The 22,613-nt window shown below is 39.0% G+C and overlaps 2 protein-coding genes across 3 annotated transcripts in view; both read right to left on the bottom strand.

The window, feature by feature from the left end:
* smad2 (SMAD family member 2) overlaps positions 1-14,267 on the bottom strand; it is a 102,384-nt gene extending 88,117 nt beyond the window's left edge. Inside the window, exon 1 of one of the 2 annotated variants that reach the window (XM_028805022.2) lies at positions 13,730-14,267. The gene's annotated coding sequence lies outside the window, so the exon portion shown is untranslated. The remainder of the gene's footprint in view (positions 1-13,729) is intronic. The other variant, XM_028805021.2, reaches the window with a different exon arrangement.
* LOC127528794 (uncharacterized) overlaps positions 1-22,613 on the bottom strand; it is a 254,061-nt gene that overhangs the window by 162,130 nt on the left and 69,318 nt on the right. The window lies entirely within an intron of this gene.

Genomic DNA, 22,613 nt, shown 5'->3' with positions numbered 1-22,613 from the left:
GCACTGAATTTTGATTCTGTGTTTGGATTTTCATCGTGACAACGCAACATACAACTGCCAGTGACTGAATTTCGTTTCTTTCTCTCTATTAAATAAAACGACTTTTTCGAATGTTTGGCTCTGAGATTTGTTAATTGTCTTTACAAAAGCTATTCTAACAGGAAACGGTTAACATTTTAATACGAATTGCATATCAAGATCTCCTTTGTTGTGTAATGTTATCGGCGGAAGATGTACTACATTGCTTTTCTTGGATACATCCTTTTCCTACAGTAATTTGTGCGGTGGAAGACTGGACAGTGTTAACGGTTGTAGATATTCTTAGGGATATTGAGAGTTGATGTTTTCATCTTCCGCACATTCACCACCAACTGTTTCAGCAGAGTCTATTGATATGCATTTAACCAATTTGCCATGTAACTGCTCGTCATTTTTGTCAAAAATTCATTTGACTTCGTTTCTCTGTGCTAGGATTGCCAGTGTATTCATTTTTTCTGTTGATAACCTTTTGTGATGAAATTCTTCAATAAGATTTGGACATAAGTCCAAATATCCATAGTAATCAGTGTGGTGTTCTAAGCTGTGGTCTCCTGGGGAAGCAACCAGAGCTCAAAAGAAGCACACTGCCTAAATAAACTTATCAGGAAAGCCTGCTCCATCACAAGGCAAAACTCTGGACACAATGGAAGCTATTGTGGAAAAGAGAATAGTGGCAAAATTGGATGCAATCGTATCCTTCAGGCGCTCTCTTGGAACACTTTTAGCCACAGGCTCATTCCACCATGGTGTGCTAAGAAGTGCCTCTTGGGATCTTTGCTCTCCAATGTTATTTGGAAATTCAATGCTCACACCCAATGTACTTGTTAGATAAATAAAAATAAATGTATTTATTTATAATACAATACAGTTTATTTTTGTATAGCCCAAAATCACACAGGAAGTGCCGCAATGGGCTTTAACAAGCCCTGCCTCTTGACAGCCCCCCAGCCTTGACTCTCTAACAAGACCAGGAAAAACTCCCAAAAAAACCTAGTAGGGAAAAATGGAAGAAACCTTGGGAAAGGCAGTTCAAAGAGAGACCCCTTTCCAGGTAGGTTGGGCATGCAGTAGGTGTCAAAAGAAGGGGGTCAATACAATACAATACACAGAACAGAACAAATCCTCAATAAAAAATAAAAATGTTTTAGAAATACAGAGCAGAATTTAACTTAGTTTTTACTTACTTGCATGGCGATTGATTGACTGGCTGCATTATATGTACTGCAAGTCTGTATCATTTTTTAGGTTTCTGCTGTTGTATACATCTGAATTTCCTCATTAGATTAATGAAGTTTAATATAAGACACAGGTTAAGTATAGTACACCTACTGGAGTTTCAACTTATGTTCTGAGAAACAAAATTTGACACAGGGGGGTTTAACTTAATCTAAGTGTATCAGAATGTCTGTTTTAGAGGTTCAATTAAAATGAAACCGTGATATTTAATCTCTATTTTCATGGCAGTGTTATTTTAACATGCCACTTAATGAATGAAAGGTAAAGTTTATACAATCTGCATGATGTTGTACAGTCTATGAAAGCAGCACCCAGTCAATTAAGGCAGAACCAAAATTCTGAAAAGACTACGGAGTTAAGATGTTTAGAGGGAGGAATAATTGTGAAAGCAACTTTTTGCCATCTAGAAGTGCTAGATAATGGATCACTTAATTTAAAACATTAAAAAGTGACTGTGAATTAACCTAATGTATCGCTAAAAGGATAGACAGACAACTTGGAAAAGGCATAAAAAAATTGATCAAATATGAGGTTTTAAACCTCATGACCACAGCTTGAAAAACAGAATGGACTGCAAATGGAGGGAAACATATCGGGAAATCAGAAAAGCAGATGGTTCTTCACAACATTTTAATGTTTCCTTTACTTAAATATAAAAGGCAGGCAGCATACAGATTTACCAATATAATGAAATATTGCAAAATAATAACTTATCGTGTTGCGTCAAAGTCTGTGAACCCTGCATGTCTCTAAAAAAAAAAAAAAAAAAAAAAAAAAACTGTATTCTAATATTTAATGAAGAATTCAAACAACAGACACAGATAAAAGCTATACATTGCATTGTTTCAGAAACTCTGCAATCTCTGCATGCAAGTGCAACTGAACCTTTTAACTGAGTAAGCAAGGGCACATCCTTTAGCATTTATGACAGCAACCAAACATTTCCTCTAGTTACTAATCAGTCTCTCACATCTGCTTCGAGGAATTCTTGTCCATTTTTCCTTACAAGAATGCTTCAGCAGCTCCAGGTTTCACATACACAGTCCCTACCATGTCTTTCTTGTATGTGAATTTCTATTGAGGATTTGGCATGACCAAACACCAATTTTTTTCCTTTAAATTCAGATGTTGGACGATTTGCTGAAATGTCAATGTTTATTGTCATGCTAGAAGCCCCATTTCCAGCTCAACTTTAACTTGCATATATGATGTTCTTAAGAAACATTTGTTATGATACCAAACCCTTTGTTGTATTGACTGTAAACAGCCCACATCCAAAAGGTATAAATACAGTGCAGAAAGAAAGATAGATAGAATGTGTAGTGATTGAAGTGTAAACAAGGTATATAAGATTTCTTTTTCCAATAGTTATTTCTTGGCCAAACTCTGTTTTTGTTGCAAATAGTATGTTCATTTTTAATCAATCAACAGAAAATTACTGCAAAAATCTACAGGACCATTCAAATTATATTTTGTGAACTTTGTTACTGAAAGCTAAGCATTTCTACAGATTTTCCTGCTATGAACCCAATGTGTCATTGAGCTTGTTATTACAGCAAGGATATTGCATGTGTTTTAAAAAAAAAAAAAAAAAAAAAAACCCTCTATGAAATGGTCTGTACAGTACTTCCCTGTAAATTAAACTTCAGTGTTATTGCAGGAAACTACTTAACAGACGGTTTAACAATACAACACAATACAACTGATTGTACTATACAATAACAGAATCAAGTACATTAACTTACGTAATATCTACTATGTACACAAATGTAGAGTAAATGGGAAATTCAAGAGAAAAACTTCAATAAAATATAATTTGAAACTAAACACATTCAGTCAAAGGAAGTAAACAAGCTGCACAGATGGACAGATTGGTATCAAAATGGCTTAATGTCTCTGTACACATCGACCTTAAAGAGATCCAGGTATATGTGTGTGTGTGTTTGTTCAACTCTCTCATCATCATCCAGCATGGTATGGCAAGAAAGCTGTCAGCTGTCTGCATTTATAAATTTGAGAGTGTGTTGTGTATATTTAAATAAATTATGTATCTCAAAAACTACTCCTGCAAAAATGTAGCAAATCCATGCGCCTAGTGCTATGCCTATACAGAGCAGACTGCAACAGTTTCGAGGGCAGCTGTTTTGAAGGATATGGAGATAATTAATGGGCCAAAAACAACAGACTTTGAGCCTGTAATAAGACAAACACAATGTAAATTGTGCAAAAGAAGAAATAAGACACAAGTTCATTTTTTTCAGGAGTTACTATCATACATATATCTGTGTGTTAAGAATTGGTATCATGGAAAATCTTTGCTAGAACGTAGTCATCCAGAAGCTCTAAACAAAGCGAAAGAGCCTTAATTTTCCTACAAAAATTGAATTGTAATTTTAAGACCTAAAAGTCAATTTCAATTTTCCAGACACACACACACACACAGTCAGCACATATACAGTAGACACAATGCTAAAATCAACTTTTCTTTATGTTTTGAATGACACAGAATTAGAGTCTAAACTTACCTCGATTGTGAATTTTTGACTCGAAACTTCAACTTACATGAAAGTAAAAGTAATCTGGTAAACCTTTGAAAGGGTCCAGGTGTTATTTAGCATGCCCTGAATGAGGTTCCGAATTGATCTTAGGAACATTGCTGTAGGATGTTCACACCTAGGTAGTGTCACCATGGTCTTGAATTTTCTGCATGTGTAGAATGCCCAATGGTAGACTCATAGAAAACTAAAGAAATTCACAGATTTCTGAATACCCAGATATACTAATGCACCTTCTACCATGGCCATGTGACAAGAAATTGGGAACAAATACTGTGCTCAGAATTACTCCATGCGTGGAAACTTCAATCTCCAAGCAGAAGGAAAAAAAAAAATCTTTCCAAACACTGAAGGATAAACAATTATTTTCAAGAGGGAAATGTTAGCTTTATTTTTCTGTTTATATGTTATTACTTAATGTGAGGATAATCTTATAGCAATACCAAACATTTAGTCATGCAAGTAAATCCAATTTTTTTCCCCATATAAATGGAAGCTTAGTGACAGGGACACACACGTCGTACAGAGTTAAGCTGTTGAAAACACTTGAGAAAATGTGATTTTAGCATGGCATCTGCATGTGCGCATCAGAAGAAAATCAAAATTGATTTTTACATGTGAAAATTTGAAAATATCAGAAAATGTAGCTTTTTGCATTGTATAGTACTAGCGGTTATCCACCCTCATACAGATGTACAATGACATCTTCAGAAAAACTTGACCTATCTTCTTCAAACATTTCAATCATGTTCATCTTGTTACAGGCTCCTTCAAAAACAATTTGACCAATGTCCAACAAAAACTATCAAACAAATTGCCGAATTTACCTGGGATTTTACAATGGGACCAAGCCCATTGATTTGCAAAATGTTTGTACAAGTAGTTTTTAACAAACATTCTTTATTTAAATATCAATGTACACACCCATTTGACCCAACATGTTTAAGTTTCAAATGAAATATTACTGGAACTGTTGATCTGATTCCATTTCCTGTTCATTTTACTCCGCATTTATTTGTGTACATAATATTAATAACGTAACTCTTTTAGGGCTAATTTTTTTTTTTCCTTTTCTCCCGGGGCTGAATATTTCCCAAAAAACTCAGTTTTCGAAAAAGTAAGGGTGTCACACATAAATCAACATGAAATACTTATTTATGACAAATGTCACTCTGTTCGTTTGTTCCAAGATCCTCTACAGTAAGTAAATTCACATACTTGTTTGTCTCATCACTCATACACTAAAAGGCATTTTCTGAAGAGAAAATGGCTGTCTTTCGTTTTCGAGATCGTTTGTACTTAAATCAGAGTTAGTTAAGTCAAAGTCCAATCCAGAGATAACACGTGAAAAAGCAAAAAATAAATAAATAATGCACACAGAGCATTTTGCTTTGCACATTCTCTTCGCTCTCTCACCTGATGTCGATGCCATTCTAGACATTGTTTACGCTACTCACGCACACACTAAAATTCGACATCAAGTCAACGAGTCTAACAGTCCTCCTAGAAAAGAGGGCCTACCTACAACATAGCTGTAAATGTTGACAAAACTCACTGTTGATTACCGCCCTTTACCCATGCTGTCAACAACAGTCGACATCCGCCCTAAAAGAGTTAAGGCTCCTGACTATAGTATCATAAGCCATGACATAAAGATCACCACTGGCTCATCTCACCCAGGTCATCACTGGTCTCAAAAACTTCCCTCTGATAAATGCTTCAAGTTAATTAAAATACAACTAACTAACACCTAGTTTACTTCTTTCCTCGAGACACAGGCCTTACAAACCAGTAATTAACCCATTTTTCTCACCTTCTCAAGTATTCGCTCACATATGACGATGTGAATAGTTATATGAAAAAGTTTGTGAACCCCTCACAGCCTGCATAATAATTGACTCTCCTTTCAACAAAAAAGATAACAGTGGTATGTCTTTCATTTCCTAGGAACATCTGAGTAGTGGGGTGATTTTTAGTGAAGCAGTATTTAGTTGTATGAAATTAAATCAAATGTGAAAAACTGGCTGTGCAAAAATAAGGGTCCCCTTGTAATTTTGCTGATTTGAATGCCTGTAACTGCTCAATACTGATTACTTGCAACACCAAATTGGTTGGATTAGCTTGTTAAACCTTGAACTTCATAGACAGGTATTTAAGTTGGTCAATTGCAAGTTGTGCTTCCCTTTGACTCTCCTCTGAAGAGTGACAGCATGGGATCCTCAAAGCAACTCTCCAAAGATCTGAAAACAAAGATTGTTCAGTCTCGTGGTTTAGGGGAAGGCTACAAAAAGCTATCTCAGAGGTTTAAACTGTCAGTTTCAACTGTAAGGAATGTAATCAGGAAATGGATTGCCACAGGCACAGTTGCTGTTAAACCCAGGTTTGGCAGGCCAAGAAAAATACAGGAGCGGCATATGAGCAGAATTGCGAGAATAGTCACCCTCCAAAGACCTGCAAAAACATCTTGCTGCAGATGGTGTATCTGTACATCGTTATACAATTCAGCGCAATTTGCACAAAGAACATCTGTATGGCAGGGTGATGAGAAAGAAGCCCTTTCTGCACTCACACCACAAACAGAGTCGCTTGTTGTATGCAAATACTCATTTAGACAAGCCAGATTCATTTTGTAACAAAGTGCTTTGGACTGATGAGACAAAAATTGAGTTATTTGATCATAACAAAAAGCACTTTGCAAGGCAGAAGAACAACACTGTATTCCAAGAAAAACACCTGCTACCTACTGTCAAACCTGGTGGAGGTTCCATCATGCTGTGGGGCTGTGTGACTAGTTCAGGGACTGGGGCCCTTGTTAAAGTCGAGGGTCAGATGAATTCAACCCAATATCAAAAAATCCTTCAGGATAATGTTCAAGCATCAGTCACAAAGTTGAAGTTACGCAGGGGTTGGATATTCCAACAAGACAATGACCCAAAACGCAGTTCGAAATCTACAAAGGCATTCATGCAGAGGAACAAGTACAATGTTCTGGAATGGCCGTCACAGTCCCCTGACTTGAATACAATTGAAAATCTATGGGATGATTTGAAGCAGGCTGTCCATGCTCGGCAGCCATCAAATTTAACAAAAGATTTTGTATGAAGAATGGTCAAAAATACCTCCATCCAGAATGCAGACACTCATCAAAGGCTATTGGAGGACAGCGTCTAGAGGCTGTTATATTTACAAAAGGAGGCTCAACTAAGTATTGATGTCATATCTCTGTTGGGATGCCCATATTTATGCATCTGTCTAATTTTGCTATGAGCCATATTGCATATTTTCTGTTAATCCAATAAATTTAATATCACTGCTGAAATACTACTATTTCCATAAGGCATGTCATATATTAAAAGGAAGTTGCCGCTTTGAAAGCTCAGCCAGTGATAAACAAAAATCCAAAGAATTAAGAGAGGTTCCCAAACTTTTTCATATGACTGTATGTGTGAACGCAAGTGCATACCGGACATGAATATACGACCATTTGCAAATCTCCTTAATAACTGCACAACTCGGCAACTGGTTACTATGTACTTGGTACGTCACCTGTCTAAGACAGGTAATATCAATTATTTTAAAAATGAACTATTTGGTATCTCTTGCCTTACGGGTGCCCTCAGTGTTTGTCCAACACCTTTCTTCAGTATTCTCCTGTATATGAGCTTGTCTTAGCCAACACTTACTCTTTGGTTCACGTTCTTGTAAAGCCTGCTTCTCAGACTCCAACTTTGAAATGTGTTGCTCACCTCCTGCCAGCTTTTTAACTACCACAGATCGTAGACGGGCCCCTATTACCTGCTGTGAAAATATCATTAGTATTTTTGGAAATACTTCCCACTTGATGACAACTCTCAGCTTTCGTCGGTACCCTTGTTTGTATCCACCTCACCTGCCTGGTACCGCCTGTCTCAATTGTACTTGACTGAGCAACCACAGTGAAACTGACCATGCAGACTCACCAATCAGATCAGATACCCACACACATTAGTGTTTTATAACCTAGATTGATAGAAAGATGTTGATTAACTTATGTTATTTATTTCATTTGTATAGAATGCCGTTTTCTGTTATAAACAGCTCTAAAACTACAATGTTTAAACTCCTTTCCTTTACACCAGTACTGGAAGATAAAAGTGATTTGATTATACTTTAAAAACTTCTGTTGTTTGATTTCTTGCAGTATCACTAAAGTGTAATTTATATGGAAGTACAGTCGTGGACAAAAATATGGTACCAAAACATCCTCCGAGAGCAACTTCTCCCAACCATCCAAGAACAGTATGATGACCAACAATGCCTTTTCCAGCATGCTGGAGCACCGGCCATAAGGCAAAAGTGGCAAACTAAAACAAAACATCAAAATTTTAGGTCCACGGCCAGGAAACTCCCCAGACCTTAATCTCATTGAGAACTTGTGGTCAATCCTCAAGAGGTGGGTGGACAAACAAAAACCCACCAATTCTGACAAACTCCAAGCATCGATTCTGGAAGAATGGGCTGCTATCAGTCAGGATTTGGCCCATGAGTTGTTTGACAGCATGCCAGGGTGAATTGCAGATGTCTTGTAAAAGAAATAAGGGCCAACGCTGCAAATATTGATTCTTTGCATAAATGTAATGTAAGTGTCAATAAAAGCCTTTGAAACTTATGAAATGCTTGTAATTCTACTTCAGTATACCACAGAAACATCTGACAAAAAGATCTAAAAAACACTGAATCAGCAAAATTTGTGAAAACCAACACTTGGGTCATTCTCAAAACCTTTGGCCATGACTGTATGGACTGTTCCATATTGACTTAGAACAGGAGATACATCTGCAAGATCAGATCATGTCAAACAGATTGTGTGGCCCAACTCCTAGTCTAGGCTTTAGTCTTATCACTTTCAGCCTATTGCAACTCTCTGCTGTCAGGAGTACTGGCATATGTCACCAAACAGATGCAGATAGTTCAGAATGCAGCAGCACACCTACTGTTCAACAAGCTAAGGCTGGCACACATCACTTCTGTTTTTCAGAGCACTACACTGGCTTCCTGTAGTATCACATATTAAGTTCATAACCTGGATGCTCACTTACAGAGTAGTCCATGGGTCAGCACTTTATATATAGAGACACTTGTGAGGCCTTCTGCTCCTTCTCAATCACTCAGGTCTGCTATTACACAAGGTCTAGTGATGCCAACTCTGCATGGTATTAAATCTCAGTCTAAACTCTTTTCATGTGTAACTCCTAGCTGGTTGGATGAGCTGCTCATTTAAAACTCTGACTCCCTCGATGTGTTTAAGAAACATTTGAAGACTCACTTGGGTGAATTTCTAATTGATACTACCTGTTACAATTTTGAAAAAAATCTAGAAATTGAAACTAGCTTGTATTCTGTTCTGAGCTCTTCATTTGTGATGATCAATTTACCCTGTCCTGCAACACTTGCTCCCAAACAATCCATTTTGATTACAACAGCATCTTTATATATAATACGCTACCATGGCTGTTCGTTTGTCTGCCCAGGATTTTAAATGACCTGTAGCTTACAAATCGTTTGATCTATTGACCTGAAATTTGGTACACATATGCTACGTGACATCTACTATCCGCTTTCGGGGTGATATTTGGTACTTGGGATAATAAAAGGTTATTCCTCTTTTCATTTTTATTTTATTGTAAAATTAACTCTCGGCAGCGACCAACAGGGCAGCCATGCGGTTCATGCGTACGGGCACCGTTCTCATCCCTACCACCTTCGCCAACACTTCCCTTACCTCTTCATATCTTAAATCATTCTTGAGGCAAAGACTTAAGTGCAAGCTTAAGAGAAAAATTAAAGAAAACGTACCAAGTAATTTCAACACAAACACTGACTTAATCAGTTTTAATGAGAAAAGATGCCGACAGAAAAAAAGAAGAAGCGGGCTGCTAGTGTGGAGAAAAAAAGAGCTGCTCAGGAAGCAGCAAGCGCATCAACCTCTGAGCAAACAAATGCTAAACGTACAGAGGATGAAAACATGGAATGCTCAAGTCAAGTGTATTCACTGCACGTTATCATGCAGTGCGCCATTACTAGTTTATTTATATATCATAAACAAGGGGAATGTAGCTAAAAAGACCTTCATCACTTGCAAAATTGACAACAAAAAATATAAATATAAAACAGAACAATGTACAGTCCTAGATTATGCCAACCTCTTTGGTAAGTCACTTTGGATAAAAGCGTCTGCTAAGCAAATAAATGTACAGTAATCCCTCGCTATATCGCGCTTCGCCATTCGCGGCTTCACTCCATCGCGGATTTTATATGTAAGCATATTTAAATATATATCGCGGATTTTTTGCTGGTTCGCGGATTTCTGCGGACAACAGGTCTTTTAATTTCTGGTACATGCTTCCTCAGTTGGTTTGCCCAGTTGATTTCATACAAGGGACGCTATTGGCAGATGGCTGAGAAGCTACCCAGCTTACTTTTCTCTCTCTCTTGCGCTGACTTTCCCTGATCCTGACGTAGGGGGATTGAGCAGGGGGGCTGTTCGCACACCTAGACGATACGGACGCTCGTCTAAAAATGCTGAAAGATTATCTTCACGTTGCTATCTTTTGTGCAGCTGCTTCCTGAAACGACATGCTGCACGGTGCTTCGCATACTTAAAAGCACGAAGGGCACGTATTGATTTTTGATTGAAAAACAAACTCTCTCTCTTTCTCTCTCCCTGCTCCTGACGGAGGGGGTGTGAGCTGCCACCTTCAACAGCTTTGTGCCGCGGTGCTTCGCATACTTAAAAGCCAAACAGCCCTATTGATTTGTTTGCTTTTCTCTCTCTCTCTGTGACAGTCACTGCTCCTGACACGCACTCCTTTGAAGAGGAAGATATGTTTGCATTCTTTTAATTGTGAGACAGAACTGTCATCTCTGTCTTGTCATGAGGCACAGTTTAAACTTTTGAAAAAGAGACAAATGTTTGTTTGCAGTGTTTGAATAACATTCCTGTCTCTCTACAACCTGTGTTTCTGCGCAAATCTGTGACCCAAGCATGACAATATAAAAATAACCATATAAACATATGGTTTCTACTTCGCGGATTTTCTTATTTCGCGGGTGGCTCTGGAACGCAACCCCCGCAATGGAGGAGAGATTACTGTAAATGATTTCTGAATCAGAGGATGAAAGAATGAAATGAATAGTGTGGGAGTGATAGGCCATGTTGTATAGACAAACAACCTGTGGTGGAGCCTATCTGAGCAGGATTGAAATTAGCTGTAAATCCAAAGCCTATGGTGAAACAAACACCAATTTTAACTAATATGAACACTTTAAAAAGTGATTTCATTCATCTGATAGTTAACATGAATATATGTGCACCAAGCACTGCCAACAATTTAATCCAAATCCAGAACATCAGACCAGTCATATAAGCCATCCCAACAACAGCTCCTCGCTGTGCTGTGGTCAGGAAAACAGTATGGTTGCCTAAAGATCTGTTCAGGTAAACCGAGGATGAGTCTCCCCCCTACCCCCTTAGTATACCCACAACGAGGAAAGTGTCTAGTGCTACATAATGTTCTAATGCCGATTCAATTATATGGAGTTATTTAAGTGGTTATTATTTATTGGTTTGTCACATTTTCTGTAATTCTAGTGTAATGCATTTCATACTATTGCATTTATTTAACATATTAATTTCTTTAAAATGTGTAAAGTTATGTGTTATTGTTTACTGTCCTTATTTATTGCAGTCTTGGACTCCAGCAACAAACCATTCTGATCAACCAGTCATTTGATAGAACTTTATTTGACCCATGGGGAAATATGGCTTTTTACACAAGCTCAATAATAAACAAATTATGACAAACAACAAACCTTTCACAAATATATACCAGAAAGTTAAAAAGAAAGAAATCTTGCGACTTGGCATTTATATGTATTATGCAGATGTATTGCTGTTGATATAAACAGACCCCAGTAGCATTTCTTGACACACTTCTGTTGAATAATTTCTTGCCTTAAAGTATTTATTGTTAGTGTGTCAGAAAGATAATTTGCTGCATTGTTCATAATGGTACACAATTCTGTCTTCAATCTCTCCTCCAAGTCAAGAGTGTGTCCCATAACTGAAAACAGATTTTATTTAAAGAGCTTCTGTACAAAAAGCCAAATTTCCACTTGGGGTCAAATAAAGTTCTATCAAATCTAATTTGTCTTTTCAATTACTTTGTTAATTCGGTGGACCTCTCTTGAATGGATGTTACCAGCCCAGCAAACCGCACTGTAGAAAACTGCACTGGCCATCAGAGTTATATAGCATGTGTGAAAAATGTCATTACCCACATTAAAAGTATGCAGCTTTCTAAGACGACAAAAAAAAAAAAAACACTTCTCTGCCCTTTCTTATACAGTTCATTTGTGTTACAAAACCAGTTCAGTCGGTCATTAATGTAGACCACCAGAGACTTTTAAAATGCAGCACTTGTACATCCACTCCCTGAACAGTGACCAAGCGTTGAGGTTCTTTGGTAAAAGCCAAAAATCAGTTCCTTGGTTTTGCTGGTGTTAAGTTGCCGGCAATTCTTTCTGCAGTGAGAAACAAAGTTCTTCACCTGACTCTTATACTGCGTCTCTCCATCACCTCTCCTTTATGAAATTATCCCTCAAGTGCAGAATGATCACAAAATCTAGGCATGTAACATGACTTGGCATTATATTTATAGTCTGATGCGTGCAGGGAGAAAAGAAAAAGGTAACAGGATTATTTCTTGTGGTGTTCACTCCGTCTTTCAGCCTCAAAAATTGCCCTCTGCCAAACAGTCCATTATCGAGGACCCCACAGGCACATACACCTGAATGTTGGTGTCTTCAACCAGCCATCTTTGGATAGATAGATAGGGATGGATCACACTTCTAAGGACATGTTTCTTTTGTACACACAACAAGCTGCACCTGCTATATTCAAATGCCAATGGCTTTAAAATGTTCATTTGGGACAGATTTTGCCATCTTACTGCCACCTACAAGTCGGTTATGGACAGCATCCAAGCCTTAAGTTCCTATAAGTGTTAAGGGGTTGTTGTTTGTTTCATATTTGTTTGTCATAATAGTTCTCTTTTGATGTTCTGTAAAGTTTTAAATATTCCCTTGGGGACAAATAAAGTATATCTATAAATATATCCGAGCTTATCTCTAAACAACAATGGCCTCATGGTACTGAAGATACTATATGCATAATTAAGTCATAAACATAACTTGATTTGATTCTCAGTATGTTACTAATGAATTGCTAAAACGCTGGCACTGAAATGTATCATTTGTTGCTGAAAATTCATGATTTATATTTTTTTGATAGAATGGAGTTTGGCTCTTCCAGTACAACATAAACAAAATGACCCAAGATGCAGATATGATAATTATGCAAATAAATGTAACATTCCGTACCACAAAATTATTTACCGGACCACGTAATCGAGGGATCTATATGGGAGAATCAAACAAAAATCGTGCTCTGGGCACGAGTGCCAAGTGGCGAGCACGTTTTGATGTATTTATTCTGCGGGATGATACTCGCGAGTCTTTCATGAAAAGCAAACTTAGTATAATCAGTCTAGTTGCAGCACACGGGATGAAAACAGTTAAGAGTGTAACTGTGTATTTACGTTTAGATTACGTAACAGAAGGGGAAAAAAAATCACCTCGGTGCATTAATGTCCCCCTTACTGAAAGGATAACTGAGTGCACAGAAGGCAACAGGAGATACAAGCACAGCAGTGCACAACTGTCCAAAAACAACAAACCCCAAACGGTGAAATAAAAGGATTACTCTAAGGCAAGCCCAGGCCACTTCTGATGCCTGTACGTAAACACCATTGTGGCACGCGTTTATCTTCACAAGAACACACACACACATACAAACTCACCTCGACACTGGATTGATGATTAGCGGGCTTCGGAGCTCTGGAAATCAAAGCGAAGAGTCCTTCCCCCGTTGAACAGTTCCTTCCAGGAACTCGGGTCCCGCTGCTTTTAAGGAGCGAGGAGGCAACAATAAATCCTGCCAGCAAACATGTAATCTCTCTGATAAATCAGCAAACAATTTTAAGTGAAAAAAGAATATCCAGAAAAAACTTAAAGAAAACATATACTGCGTATCGGCGTTTTAAGCCCGCTAAATAAAACTCAAAAGTATTAATACGACACTTTACAGGATGGGGGGGGGGGGGGGTTAAAACATCTTAAAAATAAACCTCTTCCGCCAAGTAAAATACACCTCCAAAAACTATCCTACAGAACGAGTTCAAATTGAACACGAACAGGGAGCAGAAATTCCAACTTTTAAAGCTTGAGAGTTTGGAATTACTATCAACGGAATTTCGTTTTCCTTTTTTATCCGCCCCGACACACTAGCTGACGAACGGCCTCACACACTTCAACCTACCAAGCTAAAGCACGCAACACGACACTTTGCTTTGCTATTCCCGCCCCCTTCCATTCCTATTGGTCAATCACACAGTTTCTACGTGAACAGGAGGGCGGGGAGCTGCCCCAGGATAGGCCCTGGAATCAGCTGCCAGTCAATCACACAACTGTCAACTCGTTAAAAAAAAAATCCCTGAATCAATCCCGCCCCCTCCCTATCGTCATCCCTCACCATACCCCCAACCCCGACTCAATCCAGGCCGCCATCGGGAAACAATTGTGGAGGAAGTGACCGCCTTTAGAGACTCGATTTTACAGAAACGACTGGATAAGTAACCTGTCGGTCTAATGACATCATAATAGGTTGGCCGCCACAAGGCGGACCTAAAAAAGCTAGCGGGGTTAGTTGAATCCTCTCAAAACATTCGAGCTCATGCAGCTTACGATTGCGTGTTCCTCCGCAGAAGAAAACGGTGGGAAAATAGTGCTGTCCGGATCTTAAACTTGAATGACACCGAAGCTGGAACTGAAAGAAATGAAAGCGCAGAGCGTGAACATTGCACTGTGTAAAAAGTGAAGAGAATGCTACTGTTTGTAAGATGAACACAAGAAAAAGTTTTAGAAGAATAGGCAATTGAGGCCCGTGTAACCACTAATGACATGTATTTGATACTATTGCAAAAATATTTTTTTTTTTAGAATAACAATTTATAAATAACTTTTCGGCATTAAAGTGAATAGGTAAAAGAGTTGACTGAACACATTTCCAAGAGAAATCTGATAATGTGAAAAAACAAGATAATAAGATAAATCGATAGATGGAAATTGAATTGATCCTGAAAGAAATTGCAGTGTTGCAGCAGATGACAAAATACATAAATACTGTATACACATAACAAGAATTATAATCTTACATCGACAAATTTGGCATTTTTAAGTAAGTCATTTTTCACAATCATGATACAGTATACTGTAGAGTGTGTTTGTGTGTCTGTTCATCCTATGATGGACTGTCGCCCTGTCCAGAGATTGTTCCTACTTTATGCCCTATTCTTTCTGGGATAGGCTCCAGCTACACTACAAAGCTGTCCAGGAGAAGCAAGTTTAGAAAATGAATGGGTGAATAAGACATCATTTCCAATTGGGTTACATACAGTAGGTGGGTTAGGATTCCTCCAGTTAAATAAGATGAGCTTGTTCAGGATACCACAGTAGATTTTTTCATTGCATGCCATTACTGTACAGTATTTCATATGGTGTTACTCCGAATATTGCTCTGAAAGGATTGGGAGTAACTTTAAATCTGAGGTTATGTGAGGGAAAGAGGCCACAATTTTAAAATCAAAATGGCTTACATGAAGAGCATTCTGAAAACATATAACCTTGTGACTCATGCAGTTGACAACATCCATCATAGTTCAGATCCTGCCCCAGGAGCATCATCGCTTGAATGCCATGGTCTATTTGGGTTTTGCCGCTGTCCATCCCTTTGTGGCGACAATTTACCCATCTTCTAATGGCTACTTCCAGTATGATAATGAACAGTGTTACAAAGCAAAAGTCATCTGAAACTTGTTTTATGAACATGACAATAAGCTGAGTGTTCTTCAGTGGTCTTCCCAGTCACCAAATATGAGTCCAATAAAACAACTTAGGGATGTGGTAGAATGGGAGATTCACAGCCTGAATGTGCAGTTGACAAATCTGCAGGGATTGTGTAATGCATTCATGTCAACATGAACCAGAATTTCATAGGAACACTTCCAACATCTTGTGGAATCCATGCCATGAGGAATGGAGCCTGTTTTGACAGCAAATGGAGGTCCTACCCAGTAGTAGAGAAGCAGCAAGTAAAACCTAACCTGCTTATTAAAAAATTAGAACGAAAGCACGTTTGAAGAAATTACTTTATGTCCTAGGTGTTTTAAATGTATAATAGATAGATAGATAGATAGATAGATAGATAGATAGATAGATAGATAGATAGATAGATAGATAGATAGATAGATAGATAGATAGATAGATAGATAGATAGATAGATAGTGCCATCCATGGGACAAAGACACATTTTCCCTTGATCTACCCCTCAGCTACACATTTTGTTTTGCCTGCCTAAGGAAAAGTCATCCCAGATGGAGGATCGCAGGAATCGTGGGAGAGAGGGGTCCTTTCATCGGATTGGCTGGCCCAGCACTGTTTCAGCTGTGGAATGGCCAAATGGGGGAGGCAGCTTGAAGGATGAGGTCTCCAGGACTCTACACAAATCCAAATCTTATTATGGGATATATCATCTACTGTTAAATTCTGCTCTGTACTTCTAAAATTTATATTTTTTATTTCTTACTATATTGAGAAATTGTTCTGTTCTGTGTACTGTATTGTATTGTATTGACCCCCTTCTTTTGACACCCACTGCACGCCCAGCCTACCTGGAAAGGGGTCTCTCTTTGAACTGCCTTTCCCAAGGTTTCTTCTATTTTTGCCTACAAAGTGTTTTGGGAGTTTTTCCTCTTAGAGAGTCAAGGCTGGGGGTCTGTCAAGAGGCAGGGCCTGTTAAAGCCCATTGCGGCACTTCCTGTGTGATTTTGGGCTATACAAAAATAAACTGTATTGTATTGTATTGTATTTTAAAATTGCAAATCAAACAATTCTGATGAGGATTTGCATACATTTCTTTCACATGACACTTTTTTACATGGTCCCCTAATTTCAGGGCACCATAATATTTAGGAAAATTGGTGTCCCAGGTGTTTCTGATTCCTCAGGTGTGTTTCATTGCTATCATAAGTTACCTCAGCTTTCTTCTACCCATTGGTATCTATGGTTGCCATTTTTCAACATGAGGACAAGAGCCAGTGTGGCAATGAAAGTCAAAGAAGCCATTATGAGTCTAAAAAAACAAGAATAAAACCATTAGATGCATTGGTAAAACCTTAGGATGACTTAAATGAAATGTCTGGAATATCATTAAGAAGAAAGAACACACTGATGAGCTCAATAATCACAAAGGGACTGATAGGCCAAGGAAGATCTCCACTGCTGATGACAGAAGAATCCTCACTATGGTAAAGAACCCCCCCCCCCCACCAAATGCCTGTCAGACAGATCAGAAACAGTCTGCAGGATGCCAATGTGGTTGTGTCAGAGACGACTATCAGCAGAACAATTCATGAACAAAAAAGCAGAGGCCACACTGCAAGATGCAAACCACTAATTTGCCACAAAATGGATGGCCAAATTACACTTTGTGAAAAAGGACTTAGCCTACAGAAATCTGGAAAAAGGTCTTGTGGACAAATGGGACAAAAATGAACCTGTATTAGAGTGATAGCAAGAGCAAAGTGTGGAGACCAAATAGGAACTGCCTGAGATCCACCTCATCTGTTAAACATGGCAGTGCTGGGGGTGTTATGGCTTGGGCATGTATGAGTGCCATAGGTTTTGGCACAACTCTCTTCATTGATGGTGGAACTGCTGACATCAGTGACATAATGAATACTGAGGGGTGTATAAACATCAGATCTGCTCAAGTTCCAGTGAATGCCTTCAAACGTATTGGATGGTGCTTCATCCTACAACAAGTCAAGTCAAGTTGGGGAGCATGCACAGGTACAGTGTGTTGCCACACCCACTACACGATGAAACAACTCCAGATCCCGGTTTGCAACCCCCCAGGCAGACACGCGGTCCAGTCCCACCCTCCGGAAATGACCCTCTATCTGCCACAGCCAGGTGTTATGTGGGCGACCCCTTGGCCTGGTCCAGTCACTCGGTTCCCCAACAATGAGGATCTTACGAGCCGGATCACCCTCGGGGAAATGCAGCACATGGCCGTAGTGCTGTAACTGATGCTGCCTCACAATGCAGGTAATGTGCCTTATTCGGGACTCCTTGAGCAACTGCTCATTCGACACAAAGTCAAACCAACAGTACCCAAGGATTTTCCGGAGAGACACAGTACCAAAGGAGTCCAGTCTTTGTCTCACGTCACTGGAGAGTGTCCATGTCTCGCAACCATTTAACCAGGACTCTAAAGACTTGCACCTTCGTCCTTTTGCATAGATATTGGGAGGGCCACACACCCTTTTCCAGCGACCTCATGACCCCCCATGCTCTCCCAATCCGTCTACTGACTTCATAGGAAGAGTCACCAGAGATATGAATTTCACTGCCAATTGTTCCTCACAGGTGGTGCAGTGGTAGTGCTGCTGCTTTGCAGTAAGGAGACTGTGGAAGATTGTGGGTTTGCTTCCCGGTTCCTCCTTGTGTGGATAATGCTTTGAGTACTGAGAAAAACGCTAAATAAATGTAATGATTTATTATTAAGGTAAGTAACAAGATAATGATCAAAGCATACTGCTGAGGCAATGAAGGAGTTTTTCAGAGCTGAAAATTGGAAAATTCTTGAATGGCGAAGTCAGTCACCTGATTTCTGTTCAATTGAGCTGGACTTCCATATTCCAAAGAGAACATTTAAGGGAACAAGAAAACCGAAACAAGCAGGAGCTCAAGATGGCTGCATTTGAGGCTTGGCTGAGCATCACCAGAGAAGGTCCTCAGGGCTTGGTGATGTCTATGAATCACAGACTTCAAGCAGTCATTGTATAACAGGGATATGCGACAAAGTCTTAATATGATGGCTTTAATAGACCTGCCATTGCTGTGTCCTAAACCGTATGGTTCCTGGAAATGGGGAGATCGTTTAGAAAAAGTGTTGTCATTTCTAAATGGTATGACTAAAATGTACGCAAATACTCTAAAATGATAGTCTGCAATGTGCACTTTAATCATGTCTGATTTGTAATTTTATACTGTGGGGCTGAACAGTAATCAAGAAGAATTGTCCAAAATGTAGATAGATAGATAGATAGATAGATAGATAGATAGATAGATAGATAGATAGATAGATAGATAGATAGATAGATAGATAGATAGATTCACACATGTGCACATGGGAGGCGGCTTTAAGGGTTCAAGTACATGTAATTACCCGCCGATCCAGGAGTTGGCACTGTTTTCTGATCTTTTCTCTCTCTCGCTGCAGCCCAGGTGGTTGATGGCCTAACTTCACTGACATCATCTCTGGAGTCCATCCTCTTGGACCCACCATTTCCTACCATCTTTTTTCATAAACTGGCAAACCAGTAATCTACTTTGCTTCTGTTAGGACTTGTGTCTGTAAAGACATCACCACAACTAATTGTGTGTTTAATCTACTCACACTGCCAAATTATACTAGGGTACCAAAGTGGTACCCCAAATCTTCATCTGTGTTCTTTCTGTCATTTTACAATAGATAGACGGAACATTTTTTGTCTCCAGGGGGAATTTTTTTTTTTTTTTTTTACAGATGCTCTTTAAATAAATAAGTACATAAACAGGTAGATATATAAACATATACACACACACTGTAGTTTCAGACATTGCAATTCTCAATTTAGATGCTTTCCACACAACTTGTTTATTAAAGAATTCATTCAGATTTGTCTTTTAAGCATGTTTGCATTCACTTCACTATTAATGTCATTTTTTATTTGTAGTTGTTGACATTTTCATTTTCTAAACCAGATAAAAGATTGGTCAGAACCAGTGCCATAATATTAGAATTAACTTTAAAAAGACTGGTGAGATGCTCAAATCTTTTCTTTGCTCTGATTAAAAGTCTGTTTTTAGACTGTGATTTTGTAACTTTTGTCTGGTCTTTAATCATTATGTATTCTTACTATATTGTCTTTCATATAAATCCAAACTTATTTATGTAGTTTTAGTTGTACTGATAGTATAATATTATCTTTTAACATTAATTTCAAGAACTGAGGCATGTCAAATTTTATTCAGTTTCAGTACCTTTACTATCACACAGGCATCTGGAAGAATTAACATTTTTATCTGTTCTTGCATTTACTAAGATATTTATTTTTCTGTGACATATATAAAAGAGGTGAAAGGACACACTATAGTTGAGATCAAGCTGATGAGTTTAGCGTGTTACTTTTATAGCATTTACTGTCACTGTGTGGTTTCTTCTAGTTAAAAGTCAACCACTCTACCTAAGCTTGAATCCAAACTAAACTTTTTCATAATGCATTCCTCAACAAGGTTTTTGAGAGAGTAATAAAATCAAACAAAAGTCTGTGCAAATTTAACACCCTCTCTGTGATTATAAAAACATATCACAATCGCACCTTCTGCTCCATCAACCTAGTCTGATCCTCTGCCTCAGTCTTCTCTTTATTCATGCATTTTATGAATCACTTATTGCAGTGTCCATCCTGACAGCTTTTAATACAAGGGTGCAACTGTCCTGTAATGGCAGACAGCACACCACTGGTCACACTCACTCACACAAGGACAATTAGAAATGGCCAGTCAGCAAAACATGCACACCTCTGGCATGTGGTAGGAAACTGAGAAAACTGAAAAAGTGAACAAAGTAAGACCGCCACAGCTACAGTGAATTTGAAGATTTTATCCCAGGAATTTGTGCCTCCCTTACTCTTTATAGGTTAATCAAATGCTTCCATTATTGAGGATGTAAGGGATTCTAGTTTGAATTCATTTAAATATTTGATATTTTCACTCTTATGTTGTGGACCACCAGGGGGCGGTAACACTGCCCAAACCTGACACAGACAGATGTGGGACACAAGTTCAGGGCACACGTTTTTATTTTTTTCCTTTTTCCCGTGGGAAACGACTTTCCCACGTGTACAGCACAGCGCACACTTCTATTCTTTCTCTCCTTTCTTTTCCTAAACTCCTCCTGGCAGGCTTCGTCTTCTCCATCCCGACTCTGGCTCTGGAGTAGTGGCTGCTGGCCCCTTATTAAGGCACCCTGAAGTGCTCCGGGTGCTTGTTGACCTAATTCTGGTAGCACAACCAGGCGGCGCCCATGGAACCCAACTAGGCTGCACCAAATTCCAGCTCCAGTGGAGTCCTGTGGGAGTCTGAGGCACCTCTGCAACCCGGGGCGGCTGCCACCTAGCGCTCCCGGGGAGGTAATGCTCTGGATTCACTCCAACCTCGGGTCCTTCCAGCGTAGAGACATCCCAGCTAGGCAAGTGCCCTGGCCATATGCTACAATGTGGCACTTTTAAATAAATGTATTGATAATAACATTGTAACTGTCTTGTTGATAAAGGAGCTCCTTTGCTATTTTTTTTTTCATTACATTTTTAAAGGCACTTAACAGAACAAGTTCCCATACTTACTTAAATATATGTGAGTCAGCTATTGTGAGTACTGCCACATCTACTTTGGGTCCCTCTTGAACTCAGGTTTCTTTAGGTTTCTTTACGTAGGTGGCTCCTTGATAACGTATCTGAGGAAAATAGAAAAAGAATCATGGTCTGTGAGATTTTTAGGAGATACGAGTCCTGCTAATGTAGGGAGTGTGGCCTATTGGCCAGGTTTTGGTCTTTCAACCCCATGGCTGCCTTTGCTCTTGAATCACTGTGTGACTGTGAAAATGAAAAAGGTGGTAGTTTTATTAAGTTACTATTACACTTTGACTGTTGACGGCACTGTAACAGAAGCAACAATGGTGGTGTGGTGATGTCATCATGGAAATATTAATCAGGGATAGCTTTTTAATAAAACCAATAAAGGAACAACAAGACCATTAAGCAATATGGCTGAATGTAGTACGTACTGTAACTAGTTAACGTAGAATGCACCACAACGGGTTAAAATATACAAATTTAGACAGCATACAATTGATTATAAAATCATTTAATATGTACTAGGCGATGCCACGACCAGTTGTCGCAGCCAAGGTGTCGGTACTACTTACCGACACAAAAAAAGCCCTGGTTGTATTGATATTGTAATAATATCTTTTAACATTAACTTCAAGAACTGAGCTGTGTCATATTTTTAAAACTGAGCTATAGATTTGTGTTTGTTCAGACCAGGGGTCCCCAACCACCGGTCCGCGACCCACTACCGGGCCGCAGCCGTCTGACAGCCGGGCCGCGAGAGAACTGCCGGCAACGGAGACTCACTCAGACTTTTCAGAACGCTTGGCGGGCGGGGCTTTGCAGCGGTGCAGAGAGAGGAGAGAGACCGAGGTGAGAGAGTATTACAACAAAGTATTTTTATGGTCCCGACAGTTTCCCCATATGACACGAGTCTATAGAAATCGCGTTACTACGAAGTACATTCAGCAGATGCTTTCATTACAACGAAGTGACCTTGAAATGCCTGAATGAATCATCCACAGAGCAGTTAGATCTGTGGTCGCAGCTCAGATGTGCACGTTTGCACAACGACCCCCAAACAGAAACATTGTAAAAAAAATTCTTTCTTCGAACTTTCCTCGTACTGTTTTTTTTTTTTGCTGTTTTTGTTTTCTGTGGTTTTCAGTGATGCCTTTTGCTTATTGCT

The sequence above is a fragment of the Erpetoichthys calabaricus genome, chromosome 7 (assembly GCF_900747795.2).
Source record: "Erpetoichthys calabaricus chromosome 7, fErpCal1.3, whole genome shotgun sequence".
Lineage (NCBI taxonomy): Eukaryota > Metazoa > Chordata > Cladistia > Polypteriformes > Polypteridae > Erpetoichthys > Erpetoichthys calabaricus.
The sequence above is the reverse complement of the archived record's forward strand: the minus strand, read 5'-3'. Positions and strand labels throughout refer to the sequence as shown.